The sequence below is a fragment of the Chrysemys picta genome, chromosome 2 (assembly GCF_011386835.1).
Source record: "Chrysemys picta bellii isolate R12L10 chromosome 2, ASM1138683v2, whole genome shotgun sequence".
NCBI lineage: Eukaryota > Metazoa > Chordata > Testudines > Emydidae > Chrysemys > Chrysemys picta.
Genome location: NC_088792.1, coordinates 234653323 through 234672510, shown reverse-complemented (window position 1 = coordinate 234672510; position 19188 = coordinate 234653323). Strand labels below are relative to the sequence as shown.

The 19188-nt window shown below is 42.6% G+C and overlaps 1 long non-coding RNA gene across 1 annotated transcript; it reads right to left on the bottom strand.

The window, feature by feature from the left end:
• Positions 1-97: 97 nt before the first annotated feature.
• Positions 98-17639, bottom strand: LOC135981162 (uncharacterized). Its single transcript, XR_010598125.1, has 3 exons — positions 17317-17639; positions 1612-2355; positions 98-643 (listed from the first exon to the last, which is right to left on the bottom strand). It is a non-coding gene; the product is annotated as an uncharacterized LOC135981162 (long non-coding RNA).
• Positions 17640-19188: the final 1549 nt, after the last annotated feature.

Here is a 19188-nt window from a genome sequence, read left to right as displayed (position 1 = left end):
GAATGCTAGCCAGATATTTCCATTTCTGCTTTCCTGCTATGTGATGATATAACAAAAGAAAATTCAAGTGCAAATCAGGAGTCTGCAGAAATCGGAATAGCTCAACAATGCCTTTTAATGTGTGCTAAAAAGAAATGCTACTATAGTAGCAATTTGCATCATCTAGAGAATGCTGTTGCAGTATAAAATTATTAGATATCACAAATTAATAAAATCAGAATCTAAGCTCTTTGGGGCAGGGCCCATATATTTTCTATGTCTGTACAGTGCCTAGCACAATATGACTAAAAGCTGGACTGGGATTTGTAAGCAGTACCATAATAAATACAGATAATAACAAAATTAACATCATTTCATAAAGCTACATCACATCCAGAAAACACAAATTGATAAACTGTGGATGTAAAGAATCCAAGGGAAGTGAAGGCAAATTTGATCCACACTCCAAATACAACAGGCTCGCTGATGCCAACCTCTGAGCAGGGAGACACAGATTATTTGATTCTCTGTTCCAAAACTGGAGATACTGCAGAATCCCTGAGCAGTAAAGTAAAAAGAAAGAGCATGAGCAGTGAACAGTATGGACCTCACTGAGTACCCATCGCTCCAACTGAAGTCACAAAGTTGCCAGAACTCAGCACCTCTGAAAAAAACCACAGAAACAACAACAAAATCAGGCTCTGTATCATAGCTAACTGAACTAATATAGTTTTAATGGAAAAAAAGTAGTTGTGCTAAAAATGCTTTAATATGAACTTTGGCTTGGGTTTTATGTTTTAATACTTGCAATTAGGATCTCTCTCCAGACTTTTATTACTTCTGCAAACTGGGAAAATATAATGCGTGCAATTGAGGAGGGAATTTATGCATGTTTTATGCACAGCCTTGTCTTAAATGCCATTACTGGGTACTTGAATGTGGAAAGTAAAACCCAGCAGGTATGCTGGTCTTTACACAGGGGCGGCTCCTGGCACCAGCACACCAAGCGCGTGCCTGGGTCAGCAAGCCGTGAGGGGCGACCTGCCGGTCGCTGTGTGGGCGGCAGTCAGGGAGCCTTCGGTGGCATGCCTGCAGGAGGTCCGCTGGTACCGCTGCTTTGATGGTGGGTATGCCGAAGCCGCAGGACCAGCGGACCTCCCGCAGGCATGCCGCCGAATCTGCATTACCAGTGGACCTCTCGCAGGTGTGCCACCGAAAGCCGCCTGACTGCTGTGCTTGGGGTGGCAAAATACATAAAGCCGCCCCTGTCTTTACATACAGACTCTTGGAGTCACATCAACTGGTCGCTAGAATCTGGGTCTTGTCTTGTAAGAAATGCAGATGCAGACCAGCCTGACCCTTATCCAGCTCAATTCAGAGGTATTACTGAGTCAGCACTGTTCTAGGACTTAGGTGTGCTGGTCTTTTTGCATCATACATGCCACGTTCCATACCATAGCAGTATCCTAGCTTACACTCAGGACAGGGAAGAGAAGCTTGAGAGAAGTAACAGGAAACAATGGAATGTAATTGCATTCTTCATTGGCACTGCATTTAAACGAAATACTGTAGAATTCCTTATTTTTTCTGTTAAAATGTTTGTGCTATATCAGTGTTGTGTCTCTGACTCACAATTATTTTTGCACTGAAAATAACATTTGTTTTCCCCCGAATCAGCAGTTCCCAGAGCCATGGGGAGCTTCCAGTCACTGCTTGTTTCCTTGGCTCCAGAGACTGTCTGCTTCAGAATCTCGTCCATGTAAAAACAATCTTATGTGACCATCTCAGCATCTAAAATAGCACAACATAAAAACAACACGAACACAGCTCCATAGTACATTATATTCAGTTATTTTTAGCAACCCTGTGCACCACCATTGGTTACCCGTTGCTAATAGTTTTGCGGGCACACCTGGTTTCTTTGCAAGAGTCATTATAAAAATTCTTGGCTCTGTGCTAGGTTTCTGTGGCACCAGAGATGGACACATTTTTATTGACTTAATCTGACTAGGAAATATCTGCCACACAATTGGGCTGTTGCCTGGGAAATTATTAATTGTGATGACACCACATCCATCAAAGATGTTCTGAATTGTTCAAATGTGGAGCTGGTGTTTAACTGCTACTCTTGCAATCTACTCAAAAAGTGAGGAAAGTACTTTAAAAAGGGTGAAATGAAAGATATATAAGCACCATGGATAAAGAAAAAAAAAATCACTGAAAGATCTCAGGTCCTTTTACTCTCTCTTCTTGTATAGCTAGCAGCTCCATTTCTCTGGTCCAGGCTCCTAGCCACGTCCACACTGGCAGGTCTGTTCTTCAGCACCCCTGACAGTTTCTCTACATTCTGCTTCCTGATGAGCCTCATACATGTTTCTAGGAGCACAAATCAGATGCATTGAATCAGTCACGTGGGAGCAGCACAAATAATAGAGGGGGGGAAAGAGGAGGATGATTACTAAGATTAGGGAACTTGACTGGACAGTCAAAACCGATGTATTATTCACAACATGTACACCTCAAATAAGATTTAAAAGAAGGCAAAATAGTGACTGGCCTCTGTGCAAGGAGATGAGCAGGGATGCAAAGGGCCTCATAGCTCTTATGCACCTGGCCAATCACAGTGGCAGTACTCCTGCTTTCCTGAAGGCAAAGACTGCTCCCTGTTCATTGTCAGCTCTAGTACCTCAGAGGGCATGGCTATAGCCCTCCTTTCTTCCATGTCAGACAGCAAAACTGGCTCTGCATGGATATGGCGAAGTGTGTGTGAGGGTCTGGGGGTATGCAGGCTATACCCTATATGAGGGTGATGCAGCAACTGTGGTCTCTGCTCCTGGAAACATTGTGCCTCATTGAAAATATAAAGCCTCCAGGAAATCCCACTGAGACGGTGCATCTCCTTACCTACCCTTCCCCTGAGCAATCTTGTAGTGGGCCAGTTTAGCCCTTAGACACCACAGGGTAATGCGCTGCATCTCCTGGGAGCTTAAATCAGGAGGTAATGAAAATCTTGCTAGAAACCCTGATTTCCATAGCAAAGACACTTGGAAAGGCATCTGAACAACGGGCAGAGCTCTCCCAAGGTTTTGCGGAGCTAAGAAAGGCATTTAGACAGGCTTCAGACATCCACCTAACACATCCAAGGTGGTGGAGTGTTTAACACCAGTCAGATTGGGAACAGGATGCTTATCACTCGGAATCTGGGAAAGGATGGGCCCCAACTTCATCTTTCAAGGTGGGCTGTGATCATAGCAAGTGAGGGCGGTCGTGGGTGTGCTGGGAGGGGATGTTCACAAAGCCATGCTCCCCAAATTGTAGGACCCTGAGCAGCTGTACATTTGGCACATGATCTTAAAATGCTTCTCTGAACTTACTGAACTTTATAAGGTTGGCTTAGCATTGCTGCAGAACTCACAACTTGGAGACTTTCAGAGCTCTGGCTTCATAAACACAGACAAACTTGCCAAAAATAGAACTGAGATGCCACTATTTTTTTTATTATTATTTTTGATTAAGCATTTTGAGACTTATTGCCATAGCAACAAAAAGAAAAGACTAGCTGATTAAATTTTATATTTCACAGCGGGAATAAAACCAAACATATTGCCCTGTACATCAAAACATACACAAACCCAGCACATTAAACAAAAATAGAAAAAGCTCTAATAAAGCTGGATTCTTGCTCATAAAACAGAGAGCAAAATTGCTTGGTGATGCTGCCCAGCCATACTGCTGTAGCCTATAATAATTATTAATGGAGATATCCCATCTCCTAGAACTGGAAGGGACTTTGAAAGGTCATCGAGTCCAGCCCCCTGCCTTCACTAGCAGGACCAAGTACTGATTTTGCCCCAGATCCCTAAATGGCCCTCTGAAGGATTAAACTCACAACCCTGGGTTTAGCAAGCCAATGCTCAAACCATGGAGCTATCCCTCTCCCCTGACCAAACCCATCTTTGGGAGGCCCATGCATTTGAAGCAGGACAATTACTCAGACCACTAGGGCACAAAAACCTGGGTCAGTGGGTGACAGTCAGAAATTGCTGCTGTATAGAGGATGGAAAATAAATAAGTTTCTATTTTTTTAAGTGAAAATGGACACACAGCTTTATTGAAGATGTTCAGGGATTGCTCAGTAGATGAGTCACGAGTGCATTCAGTGGCTGTCATACCACACCTCTTGCGGATTGCAACTTCTCCATAGAAATACTACTTTATTATATACACAGCTTAGCTACACTGTTTAGTCAAACAAATCCAGATGGCCTCCCAACATTTTATCAATGGAGCATTTTTAAGGTGTGGAAGTATGTACAAGCTAAATGTTCCATGATTACAAGCAATTCTTTTGAAAATGTGTTGTAACAGTTGCTGTGAGCGTTCACTTAAAGGCAAAAAAAATGAATGTGATTGAGAGGCTTGTGCGGTGCCAGTTTTCAGTTTGCAACAGAGTTACACACACACACACACACACACTTTTTCTATACGGGACTCAAAAGTGTAAGAGCCACTTGTATAGATCTCTCGGACATCAGTAAGGAAAGCAAAACTCCTTGGCGTGATTCTTGAGAAGGAGGAGAATCAGATCCAACCTTTCCAATTACTGCATTTCTTAAAAACCCTGTTACTTAAATCTATTACTCACAAGAGGGCCAGTCCTAATTAAAGATGAGATTGGGCTACCCTCACACCATCATTGCATGCTCCCTTCCTCCCAGCATCTCACCAACCCATCCTGTCCTCTTCCTTTATCATTTTGTCCTCTAAACATGTGTCCACAGATCAAAGGCAAACTCACTGGCAGCCACCAACATCTGCCAGCACAACAGTGTTATATAAATGTTAGGATTCAAAATGTCCAGCCCTTTGAAAGTCTACCATGAAAATATCAAAGTATAACTCTACCCAAGTTATCTACTCCAGTTTGAATATTACTATTCATATTACTGTAGTGCTTAGAGTTCCCAGTTCAGACTGGAACCCTGCATTGTGCAAGGTGCTGTACATCAATATGTGTTTTTTTTTAACAGTGAGTCTTGAATTTTTAAAAGGTAACAGAGCCAGCCTCGTGTCCTACACAATACTCCTAAGTAAGAGACTCAAACTGGAGTCCTTCTGATAAGGACTGGGAATGCTGTGAAACACAGGATCCCCTCAGCCTAAATGATTGTCTCTGTGAACTAGAACCTTGATGGTAGTTGTGACATTATACTCCATATTCTTTATGAAAATATGCTTGTGGTAGGACTATGACATAATTAAAATATGCTTTATGCAAAATAACTCTTGTAAGGTATCATTGGAAAGGTTATAATTTACTGAATATGATTATCTTATTTGTATGCATGTATCATTCTGTATCTGAAATTAGGTATATTGACTATGTATCTATATTTCAACTGTGTTACTTTGGGTGATGCCCCTTGCTAACACTTCAGGTACAACAATGAAAAAGGCAGACAGTGCTGATGGTCCATCAGCAAGAGACAATGCACTGTAAGAGAGATTAGTATTCCTATGAGCATATGGGTCAACCTGTGAAGAATGGCTACAGGGGCCCTACAGAGGCACGTGACCATGTCACCTGATACTGGAACCCATCTTGAATTCTCAACTTTTCCATGAGAAGTTGGGGAGGGGGGTCAAACTAGGAAACAAAGGACTCCTGCCTTAAGCAAATCCTATTTAAGGGTGGGGAGTGAGGTAATCCAGGTCCTCAGTGCTCCCCTGCTACCCCACCCAAGATGACTGCTGGAAACAACTAAGACTGAACTGGGGGAAAAGAACTGGACCCAGGCTGGAAGGGCATCTGGCCTGTGAAAAAGATTATTAGAACCACATACAGGGTGAGAACTTACATGTAACCAGTTTCTTTAGTGTATTAAGCTTAGTTTGCATGCTCTGTTTTATTTTCTTAGTAATCTGCCTTGTTCTGTCTGCTACCTCCTTAACTACTTAAAATACATGTGTTATAGTTAATAAATTTATTTCTGGTTTACAATAAACCCAGTTTATGTGATTTCTAACTGGGGGCGGGGGGCGAGGTGGTGTGCACACCCTCCTCCACATTGAGGGAAGAGGTGAATTTCATATAATTTGGGGTTTGTACTCCAAGGGGGAGTGAACATCTGGGTGCTGTTGCGAGCCCCGTAAGCTGAGCCTTCTCAGAGCAGATCTCTGTCTCTCTGTGCTTGGCTGGAAAAGGCTGGGGAGCCTAGCCCAGCAAGACCAGGTAAAAGGGGGCCCAGGCTGGCAGGATAATCTGCCTCAGGGGCATCCCCGCACACCAGGTGACATTCTAGGGGGTCCAACCCATCATAGTAGAGGCGGTGAGGCAGTGTGGCCTTGAAAAATAGGCATGTGAGTGAAGCGGACCTGAGTTCTAATCCAGGCTGTGTCAGTGATGCATTGCATGGCCTTTGGCAAGTCCTCAGCCTTCGGTCTCAGTTGGTAATGTAGATAATAATATTTAGCCACGCACCTCATAAATTGTGAGGATTAGCAGTCAATGTCTGTACAGTGCTTTGAACAAATAAAGGGCTGTAAAACTATCTATGTATTATTAGTAATGAAGTTGAAGAAAAAATATAGTGCTTGGGCTTTTACCTTACAGGAATATAGAACCTTCATGGAACGAAAACCACAGTTCTGTGGTCCCAGGATGAAAAGCACTTGCAAGTAGGGCAGTAGTGAAAAAACACTAAGGGCCTCGTACTGAGCACCCACAATTTCAAATGAAGTCAGTGGGAATTGCAGTTGCTCAGGATCTCTGAAAATCAGGTCCAGCAGCACATAACTGTGGGGAGCGACAGGCCTGGGTAGATGAAAAGCTTTATCTTTATGAGCAAAGAGAGATCTCTTTGTTGCTGGACCTGTAGGAGAACCAGATCTGAACCTTCATTCATCTGAAATATAAGTAACACCTGATTACCTTTCTTTCTTTCTTCAGAATTTAAGGGAGGAGGTAGTATGTTTCTGCTTACCTTTTGCAAATTCTTTAAATAACTCTCCACAAAGGATTTACATATGTTCACTACCTGGCAGGTTGAGGCAGATTTCTAGAGACTATTGTCCCTCAAGGTTTGAAAGTCTGTTAATCTCTGTTTAATATTGTAATTTTATAATTCATTAGTTAAAATATAATTCTTGGTTAATTCCTTGTGATAGTAATCCAGGTAAATGCCATTACAACATGCATTTGTCTACTTAACATGCATCACAGAAGTGCCACCCCAGCACACCCCTCCTGGCTCAAAGTGGTATTGCAGCAGCTCTGCCACAGTTTCCCCAGTGGCTTCTCTGATTTGCAGGAGAAGTGTTAAAGAAGAGGAATGTACTTTGGATAAGGACCACACCTTAAAATCATACATTTATCGTAACAATTCAAGACCACATGAAGAAACATCCTTGGTCAGCACTCTGAATACCACCCTGAACAAAGGGGGACAGTCATCTGTAACATGGTAAGTTATTTTTTGTGACCTGCATAATGGGACATGAGAGCACAGGGGAGTGTGGAAAAGGGAGAACTAGGCCATGCAGTCTGTGCAGGTGCTTTGGATATGCTCCCTCATTGCAGGCTCAGAGAGAGAGAGAGAGCGCGAGCGAGCGAGCGCACACCACTCTCAGGGAAGGCACCTACAGAGAAGCATACACAACATTCTCCATCTGTCCATATGCAACTTGACTCCTCACGCAACCAGTCACCTGCCAAATTTACACTTGAACTATTGAACAGCTGTGTGTATATATATCTCCTCAATATATGTTCCATTCTATATGCATCCGAAGAAGTGGGCTGTAGTCCACGAAAGCTTATGCTCTAATAAATTTGTTAGTCTCTAAGGTGCCACAAGTCCTCCTGTTCTTCCTGTAATTATATTTATCTAACTCACTTTGATGTTGCGAGGCTCAATTCATTCAGATATATAAAGCCTTAAGAGACCCTTAGGTAGAAGGTGCCATGGAAGTGACAGAGATATTATCGTCCTCCAGAAACACTAAGTGCTTTACAAACTTTAACTGCTTTACAGCCTGAGCATTAAGAAGACCATAAACCCTGATGCATTTGAGCTTTTCCTTGGAAGTTTGCAGTGGAATTAGCCATACACACTTTTAACTGAGAATCAAAAAAGGGCAGTGGTCATGCTCCAAAGAGCATAATGTGTCAACAGTTGGCTCACCAGTTTCAACATGTTAGTCAATCGCAGGTGTAAACTATAATATATCTTTCAAAGGTGGAACAAATCTCAAAGGAAGCTAGAACTGTGTCACTCTGGAATGCAATTGAGAATAACATGGTGTTAATTTATTCCCCTTTCTCCATCTGTCCATATGCAACTTGACTCCTCACACAACCAGTCACCTGCCAAATTTACACTTGAACTATTCAGAAGAATGGCACCCGCCCACATCATGGAGTTATATTGGAAGATCTCCCTGGGCCTGCACCTCTAAGGTACACAGAGCATGTTTGAAGTTACGTAGCAACCTCTGACTAACATTGAAAGAAATATTACAGATCTTGGGCCAAATCCTGTTGGTCTTATTCACACCAGTAACCCTATTGTAGGACAACAAAAACACGGCCCTTCCTTTGTGTTTTAAGTTAGTCCAAATACTTCCTACAAAATGTTCATTGAAAATTTACTAGCCTAGTCACAAAATCTACGTGCCTATCCATTACCATGATGGTTGATGACAATGAAAAAACTAATGATCTTGCACTTCCCCCATGAAAACAACCTTATCGAGGTAAAATTTTGCAAAGGTGGTCAAAATACCAAGTATTGAGTGCTTCGCTTTTCCGAAAGCAGTTGCAAAGATTGTCAGTGGACACCATGTTGTCATCTGCAAGCTGAGGAACGTGATAACCTCTGGAATTGCCCTCAGGAGGTAGCAGCTATACTTTTTGCACCAACCCGCATATTTTCTTGGTGTGCCCCAGTATGTTGCGGTTTCCACAGGGTTTGTCCTTGAACTAACAAGCATTCAGAGACTTTTCCACAATGAATATGCACACAATCTTTGACAGTTGTCCATGTTGTGCTTTCTTGCACAGATCACATAACAATTGCAGCTCCCTCACCACTTTAGCAATTGTTTCCATTAATACAGCAATTTCTAGTGCGCAGTTTAGGGTCAAATCATCCTCAGTCAATAACAGATTCTGGGTGGCTTCATTTAACATACCTCTTAATCATCATTGAAACGGTCTCCAAACCGGAAACGTTCTGTTAATTTCCGAATCAGCAGTTGAATAGTCTTCCCATCAAACATGTCTGAGCCCTCTTTACCACCCTCTCCCCCTCCTCTCTGTGCACACACTTACCTGTTCAGTTTCATTTCCAGCTTTTCTGTTGCTGGTAAATACCCTCTTACAGAGCATGCATACGACATTCCCAAAGAGCAATGCATGAGAGCGATACCAACAAGGTGACCGATCATATCGTCATCTGGAGAATGCCCCATATGAGCAGCGTCAGGCTGAGCTGACTCTTAGGGCAATGATACAAAAGCTGCATTTTCTCTCATTACAGTTGCTGGTTGGACTAAACCTCATCTAAATTGCTGCAACCTCCACCCCTCATTTAAGATAGCTGTCAGAGACAGCTAAGCAGCCCTAGCTAAGACAAAGAGGGTATGCAAGAAGCCTGCCCAGTATTTTGCACTTTGAAGGCAGAGGGCTTCACAGGGTATTATCTTGGAGTGAGAGTAGGGTGACCGGACAGCAAGTGTGAAAAATCGGGACAGGGGTGGGGAAGGTAATAGGAGCCTATATAAGAAAAAGACCCACAAATCGGGACTGTCCCTATAAAAATTGGGACATCTGGTCACCCTAAGTGAAAGTGAGTATGTGGGAATGGTGGGTGGGAATGGAGAGACAACACTGCACAAGTGGAAGGACCACTGAGAGAAGCAAAAAGGAAATCACATACACACACACAGAACAAGCTGTCTGAAAGATTTTGGTGCTGTGAGCAAGGAAGCTGTTGTAAACCACACCCAGGAGGTGTGTGGGTGTTCTGTCCCCTCTAGTAGAACTGAGACCACTTAGAGATTAACAAATCTGCTCTATAGCCTTAGTTTAGGGCCAGTTGCCTCTTAGCTCATGCAGTAGAGGCTCATGCACTGTGCTCCAGAAACCCCAGGTTCAATCCCACCCACTGACAACTGGGGTCTGTCGGCATTACACTGTCTCCTGTTCTTTGTTTCCTCCTGTGGTGGGGGAAAACAGGACTTTGTATATTTTTGGCAAATAAACAAGATTGCATCAACGCACTAGACTCCATCACCAATTTCTCCTCCACCTGAAACAACTCAGAGGGCCCCAAAATGTGAGTAGTCAAAATAGGGACCATTACAAATACAACTCCTGGGCACTTATTAAAGACTGAAGTCAGAGATTCATGTTTTATTTGTCAGACAAAGAATGGCACCTCCAGCATCACAGTGGGCCTTATTACCATTATCTTCTTGGGGTCAGGAAAAAATTTCCCTCATGGTCACATAAATGACCCATTATGGATTTTCTTGTACCTTCCTCTGAAGCATCTGGTGTCAAAGACAGGATAATGGAGTAGATGGACCATGGTCTGATCTATATCTCTGGCATTCCTCTGTTCATATGAAACTTAACTTTATTCAGTTATTCAGAGAAGAAAGTGTTTCCAGTCTTTGTTTCATATAATTATTTCTATCTGTCCTCCGAACATATGTATTTCTTATGATTGTAGAATATATTCAGTCATAGTTTAAACAGCAGTAAGTATATTTATAGAGCGATGTAAAACAAAACGTTACTAGCATGTTTGCATTTGGTTGATCTTTACATTCTTGGCTTCAAAATGGTTTAAAATAAAATATACATACAAAACAGGGTGATGGTGGTGGGGCGGGGGGGAGAACGTGACTCTGGCCTCTTTGCTTTTACCCACAACAGAGCTGGCAGATGTGGGAAAGTTGGAATGTGCATATCTAATCATTCTCTTCTATGCCATCATTTTAAGCTGTAGGAATGTAACAAATTGGCCCCAGAGATGAAGGTTTCACACAGATTTCATTTATGACTGAGGGCTACGTGATACTCAGGTCACAGAAACAGCTTAGTTTATGAAAAGAGGGTGCTCCTTTTGAGCATTGTTGTGAAAATGAGGTAAGGGTGTTAAGATTGCATCAAAGCACTGGAACTAGGTAATCCATTCTTGTGTGAATAAACTGGAGTAAATGGACAGTTACTGGAAGGATGTAAAAAAATGGTTGCATTTGGGAAAGATGCCGGCTCTTGTGTGGTGTGATCTCAGGATGACCTTGTAGAGTCTCATGGTCTGGTGGACTCTTACCAGGCAGTTTGATAATTGGATAAATGCAGTGATGATTTACAATTTTGGAGCAACTTGTGTGTTTTAAATGCTTTCATGTGCCTAGAGCCTGGGATTGACACTGGATAAATCAAAAGAATTCAAATAAAAAAAAAAGTGTTGATGGCTTCTGAGCTATGACCTATTCGTATGATTATCAAGACATGAGCAATTAATCACTGATCAAAGGAGCAGTTCCCAAGCCCATGCATGACTACTATAACAGATAGTGTGTTCTTACTGGAGAGGGACCTGAACCAAAGCACTGAACTCAAATCTAGATGTGAATTTTAGAAATGGTCTGGCTTCATATTGGGCCAAATACAACCCCAGCTCTGAACACATGTTTGAAACCTGGATCCATCTTTTGGATTTTTGGCCTAAATCTAGTCCCTATACTGCCCTATGTCTGTTTTCTGCATCAAATGTATTTTCCTGTCATTGGCCAGGGCCTAAAAAGGTGCAGGAGTACATATATGTGCAATAAAAAAAATTAAATGTACATTGATATTTTAGTAATGTACCCCTTCTGGGGATAACCCTGCATTCCTCACAGTTGAGTTCAACATGTATTTTCCATGAGTAAGATTTGGCCCAGCTAGAAAACACCTAACATTATCATGGTAACTATTTACCTTGCTCTTTGTTCTCCGATACGTGTATAGATTTTTTTTTTTTTTTAAGATGCTCAAAGGCTTCTTCCAAAAGGCAGAAAAATCAAGCCATATCTGTGTGCCATTTTCTATAGGATGGGGCTCTGGCTGTCATGCCAAGGACATTAGAATTCCAAAGAAGCAGGAAAAGAAGAAATATTTTCTCAGACTTTGGAAAAAGTCCTCCTTTATAGTTCACGGCAGGACATTTCTCATAGGAAAACCTTACGTACTAGGGATGGATTTTCATTGTGGGAGGTCCTGCTCCTTTCCCCTTCACTGATTGTCAGGTGGGGATTAGGCTTGGCATGCAGCATCAGTGAAAGCTAGGAGATAGGAGTTTTTAACTTTGATCAAAATCCTCCTATCAAAAAGTTAACTGATCAGAGAAGGAAAAGGGGTTGATTCTCCATTTTGCCCAAGCCTCACTTGGTGCAGGAATGTATGTGGGGGCTGGGAAGGATGAGCTTTAAGCCACTTTTGAATCTCTGTGTCATGGAGATGCCAAGGGCATCTGCCTGACCCATGGCTGCTCTAAGTTACCCCGGCCTTAATGGTCTCCTCTCCCTGGCAGGTTCTCTATTCAAAGGGCTGGTGTTGAGCCATTCGGCTGGCTCTGCAACTTAAACTGGAATTGTTCCCTGAGGGTTGGTTTGGTTCCACTGGATTTATGGCCCCTTGACACTGCAGGAGTAGCATAAAAAGACCAGAGTGGGATGCAGAATTGGCCCTGGAGTCCTAAAATGGAGAACTACATTTTGTAATAACACAGAGTTTGTCAAAGCTTAGACGTACAGTATCCTGGCATTTGATTACACTGAGCCAAACCAGACTCACACTGATGTAAACCCAGAATTTCTCCATCAACTCCAATGAGGTTAGTCTGGGCTTATACTGGGACAGGTTCAGAATCTGGCCCAGAGTTTTGTAGAACTTTTATTATTAGGGTCCTCACAGAGTTGCTACTTCCTACCATTTAATTGTGAAAACTAAATATTGGTCATCGTGGTCACTGAGCCCAGGGTTCCCAACATGAGAATAAAGACAAATTCCATAATGCCACACTGTCCCATGAAGAAACTGTTGATTTAGATTTACTTTTAAATTCACAATCTTTTATGTCTTTTATTGCTCAGACTATTCCTTGACCTACATTTTAAAGCTGAATAATTTGACATGAGTTTGTTGCACAACTTCTGGGGATAAGAGTTTTTAATCATCTAACAAGAGTGGTTGGCCTCCTCCAAAAGCTTTTAAAATTTGATCCAATCAGTTGTCTTCACTGTACTGCTGAGCCTGCATTTTGTTCAAGTGCCAAGATGCAATGAAGCCAAATAATCAGGGTCAAAAGTTTCTGTTAGTTGGCATGTATCTCTGGCAGGCTTTATAGACTATCTTGATTAAAGCACATGTTAAGCCTTTACTGAATTCTTTTTCCTCTTATAAATACAGTAATGTCTGATTTGATTTTTCACTCTCCATATGCTTCTGTGAAGAGGTCTGTGATCAGAGTGATGGACTAGCAACCTGAAGCAAAAGGCAGGATTTCTGTCATACCAGAGGGATTTGTGTCATTCTACATTATTAACTACCCTGGTGACAGGTGTTATCTTCTGTGTTATCACAAGATCATATGCATGCTGCAAGCCAGTGGAAGTAGTCACAATACAGAAAACATGTCTAGCTAGGTCTTTTTGGACTGCTGCTGCACATACAGCTAACACCCACCAGGTGGTGCAAGGAAACAAAACACCAAAGGAGAGAGCTTTTTGAAAATGTTATGTAGGGTAGACGCTTGATACCTGGGTCAGGTTTACAAAGAGTCCAACTAGCTTAATGAACCTCAGCCACGATACAAGTGAACCTAGGCTGATGCAAACCATCAGAAACCTGATGATTTTACATGGTTTTTAACACCCATCCTGGCAGAATTTGGTGGATTTGGCTGAGTTTTACTTTTGAGTTTGGAGAGGTTTTGAACCTGAAATTCAGATATAGTTCAGCAGGTGCAAACTTTATGCAACTGGAACTGGGAAAACAGTTGACAAACTTTTGCCAGCTGAGAACATGATTTCTGCATACCTCTACATTTGAGATCTGCCAAGGATGTGGCGTACAATCCAATCAGATTTCAAATTCAGGTTTGGGATCGAGTTCATCAATGTCATACCCCTGGGCCCTGTACAAATAAAATTTCAGACCAAAATATTGAAATGTTACAATCCAGACAGCAGATTTCGCATCTGAACGAGATCCAGAAAACCCAAACTTTCCATTTTGGATCTGACCCAGTCCCAAAAATACATGGTCAAATTTGGGTGTGACTCCTATCTTCCCCCTTATCTACATTTGGAAAAGGGAGGGGTGGATTTTAGGTACTATTTGAACTGATATCTAATACATATACAATGCAACTGAGCATGTGGCCCTCGACTACTACAGTTAATCTGGCGGACCTGTCTTGGTATTGTCCTCATTGAGCTAAGACATCATTTATAGTTCCTGCCTCTCAGGAATGGATCCCAGCCATGTTGTAAAATGGATTTTTCACCTTTGCCACAAGCTGGGGTTACAGTTCTAAAGCTTCAGGCTTTAGAAAGCTTTTCTTGTGTATATCTGCTTTGAAAGCACAGTATTGTGAATGTTTATTGTCTTAGAGAGAGGGCGGCTGGAGTCTATTATTGGTCTGTGTTTAATTTTAAATGATGTTCAACATGCTTATAACTTTAATTTTAAAAATGCTTTAAATATTCCTATCATTTATACAGTCCCACTTTGGGGCATGGCACTTTAGAGGCCAGTAAAAAGACGAGACCCCCTGCCCTGAAGATATTAAACTCTGTGCTATATGGGACATATGACAATTTCCTGCAGTATCCTTGGAAAACTGTATTGAATAAAATTCAATGAATTGAATAAAAATACTGGTGTGTATTGTATTAAATGCAAAGGTTATGCATTGTTGTAGGCCTGGGCAAAGGACTATACTGAACAATGTGGCAGACAAGAATGGTTTTGCAGGGCAATCCATGCAAAGTGGATTTTCTGGGAAATATCTAGGGGGAGGTGAATGCAAATTCCTCCTCACCTCCTCATGCAAAAACTCAGCCCTTTGGAGCTAAGGTCTGAGGAAGGGCCTCCTGTCTGCTGATTACCTGTTCCTGGAATCTGAAGATTGAAGTCCACGCTATATAAAGGAAAGACTAACCCATTCGTGGGTGTGCTTGTTCTGAGTTGAGGTTGTTATGCACTTGTAACCACAGAAAACCTGTGTGGGGTTTAAAGGACTAACTCCTACCAGAGCCACTGTGGGAGTTGGGTGGGGAGGGGCTGTGATCTCTGGTAAACTTATTGGCATGCGTGTAGGTTTGTTTATTGTTTTAAATAGGTTTTCTCTGTAATGCTTTCACCTTAAGAATAAATGTGCTTGTTTAGAAAGTGGTAACTTATAACTCCTGTCAATTGCAGCTGTTCATAGGAAAGAGAAAGCAAAGCACAAATGCTAGCATGTTTAGGAAGTCTGCCTTGCTGGGGATAATCACAGTATAAGCAGGGAAGTGCACAGCCCAGAAAAACCCCTGTCAGGAAGGAGAGAGATGTGAATCTCTGCTGAGGAACCTAGAGAAAGTGCCCTCCAGGGACCCTGGAGGGGGAATACAGGTGCAGTTGCCCTGAACTGTGAGATTATGTTTCTGTAGTATTCTGCTCTTTGGGGTAGGTGTTATGTGATGCTGTAGTTTGGTACCATCAGACACCATTATAATGACTGCAGTATTAATAGTAATACTTGATCTTTCTGTAGAGTCTTTTATCCCAAAGGATTAGTATGGGTTGACATGATAACTAGTTAGCAGTTTGGAACAAGTTAGTTAGCAGTCTGGTGCAAATTCTGTTCTCTGTAACCCTTTAGGTTTCATGGGGGTTTCCTTAGAATAAGTGAGGACAGAGTTTTACCCTCCGTGGATAGCTAAGTCATCAAGGGAAAATATGGAACTACATTTAGTTTGGGTTTGTGTGCAATTGCTCTATATGGTGACCAACTGATAATACATAGCCCCAACTCTTAGGACAGCAGAAACCACTTTTTCCCTTTTCTTCACCTTCTACCCCGCCCTCCCACCACCCACATCCCCTTCCTTCTGTGGCTTATTCTGCTACAAATGAAACTGTCTAGTTTGGAAGAAATTGTATAGTGCTGGACAATAAGACATTCAGACATCTCTGGATTATTCAGTTACTGAACTATCTGGCCTTTCTCTGATCCAATAGTGTGTTGTAGCTCTGAATTACATCTTTTCAAGAGCACTGCTTCTGACTGTGGTACTTGAAACAAAATCTGTTTGGAAAACACCCCTCAGGACTCCCTCACTCAAGACAGCAGTATTGGAATCTCTTGTACCTGTAAACAGGTCAGAGATGTAATGCTCTCAGAGCAAAGAGTGGATTGAGAAATCACCATTTGTCTCTTCTACTTCCAGTTTTTCACTTTTTTCAGATAAGGTTTACATGCTTTGTCATGCAAACAGATAACCTGTGAAGCGATTACAATGAGCCCTTGAACGTGCACTCGGAGGTTTTAGAAGAACCTAGGCAGAGCAGGGCAAATAGTACAGTAAATCAAATATCTATTCTAATTTTTAAACGATTTCACTTCAGCTGTATTTGTACCTCTTGGGGGTTTGCTTTGCATAAATATTCTTATAACAGAGTTTTGCTAGCACAAATGCTTGCAGAAGTTAATTTTAAGCTTTCAGGTTTTAAATTCATCTTCTAGGAGCCTTTGCAACAGAAACAGTCTTAAGAGCTATGTTCATCCAGCCAGGGAACAGCAGCAATACCATGTGACTTGTCTGGCTAATGGCAACTCAGGAACAGAGGTCAAATTTCAGCACTTGAATAGCACATCGCTGATATAAAAACATCAGTGACTAATTTCAAATAATGAATACATTTGAGAATCACCATCTGTTTGTGGATAGTCCATGAACTGGAAAAGCAGTGAGATTTGCTGAATAAAGCAATTATAAGTTTATATCCTTTTAAACCCATGAACAGTCACACAATCCTGTCTAATACCTGCTCCATTGGGTGATCATCTCCTATATGTAAAACTACCTGTCACGAGGGCATTCCTCTCCAGCTCGCACTCTTGCAGCCTGCTGTGGGCCTGCAGATGCATGGCACTCATTCTCCTTTGGGTCTTTTCCAACAAGTACCCAGAGCAGGTTAGTTCAACCCTTCTTTGGGGAGTCTGGTTTATTCACAGTTCCAACATATGCCCCTTTACAGGGTGGGGTTTATTCACTCCTACAGAGGTAACTCACCTGTTTAGCCTCTCCAAGTCCATGTAAAAGTCCTGGCCAGTTTCCTCCACTGTTCATGAGGCCCCAGCCCTCCTCCCAGAGTCAGGCTGTATTTAATCAATCCCTCGGTCCCTCACCTTTATACAGGAGCCTCCTAGCTCTTCTCCTTCAAGCAGGAGTTAGACTTTAGGCCAGCAGTAGAGCTTCAAGCAGCTTTTCTCCCAGCTGACCTTTCCCCCCCCAATCAGTCCTTATAGCCTCAGGCTGGGAGGGTTCAGCTGGCAAACCTTCACCTGCTGCAGTCTTCCTCCTGTTAACTCAGGACCCCATAGAAGCCTCCTTACTCCCAGTTGTCTATAGGAATCTGCCCTGCTATGAGGGAGCAGGTAGCATTTATAGTGGCCCCTTTTCCCAGCTCATTCTTTATTGATTGGATAAGAGGGGAACCTTGCCCTATTCTCTCTGCAAGGCTCCTGGTCTGGGCCCTTAAAGGAGGAGTGACAAGATTCCTACTCCATCACTTCATTCCCAGAGCTACTTCCCCTCTATCTCTAGCCCCCCTTAGGTCTCTCTCTGTGGTCCCGCCCCTGCTCCTCCTCTTCCCCTGTGCCCCCCTACTCATCTTCCTCCTGAGGCCCCACCCCGGCCATGCTGGAAGCCGGAGTCGGGCCATGGTAAGAGCCGCCCAGGAAGCCTGGCCTGCTATGGGGAGCCCCAGACCCTCCACCTGCCTGGGTGGGGAGCCAGGGTGCCCAAGAGCAGCCCCCAGCCTGTGTCTCGCCCTCTCCCCCCAGGGGATGTCAGTCTCTCCTCCTAGTCCTCTCAATCCTCCATTCTGTTCTCAGAATACTGATTTGCAGGGCTGCTCCCCTCAAATCTTGTCCCCTTTCTAGGGCCAACCATAGGAACTAATCCTCTCCTGACATTTTTCCTTTTTCCCTGACTCTTGCCAGCCCTCTCTTCTCAGGAGAGGATCCAAGATCTCTCCTCCCACTGCTCGTATTCCTGCTTTAACTTCCTCCCTCAGCCAACCACCCTCTCCAGGTGTCCCAGGTTAGGTTTATAGAGCTCTCTGGCTCCAGTTAACCTCCCTTGTGGGCTGCCTGTGTGGAATTTAGGTTTTCTGGAGTACTCCCTGTTTTAATTTAAGCTACAGAATGTAAAAAATGTTCTACTCAATCACAAGCATGTTTAAATGCATTTTGTCCAGTCACTGTAGCTTAGGTTCCATTTTTAAGTTCCCTTTCCCTCTCAGCTCAAAATGCCTGTGCAAAGCCCTCTTCTAGATAATTCTGGTTTTGGCCTATCAGGACTATTAGAAATTTATTATCCTTTGACATTAAGTAAACTTTGTATTTCAGAAGAGCCATTAAACAGCATTTCACTGGGTTGAGTAACGGCCAAAACTCTGTCTTTGCTGATCCACAGCCCACCTGAAAAACAACTGGGAGGTCTTGTCTTAAATAAATGCTTTGGCAGTTGATGTTAGTGTGCGTGGGATTTTTTTTAAATAGGACTAAATAGGTCCTTGACACACTTTAATGAATAAATAAGATAATTAACACAATATCTGTGCAGCTAATCACCAGGCTATATCAAGAGCAAAAACCACTAAGATTCCATGAACAATATCTCTCCTAAATCAATGATTTCTGAAACGGTCCCACGAAATTATAACTTCTTAAAGTGATCAGACCTGTTCTGCTCAGTTGTCCTGGCTCTTATCATGCGCCTGAAATACACTGTAATGTTGGTGAAATACCTGCAAGCACTGGAGACTTTAGTCTCAAACATTTTGGGGGGCTTTGGACATCCTTTATTTTCAAAACCAAAAATCTCTCCAACATATAACTACAGTTTGGTGTAAAAAAAAAAAGAAAGAAAGAAAAAAAA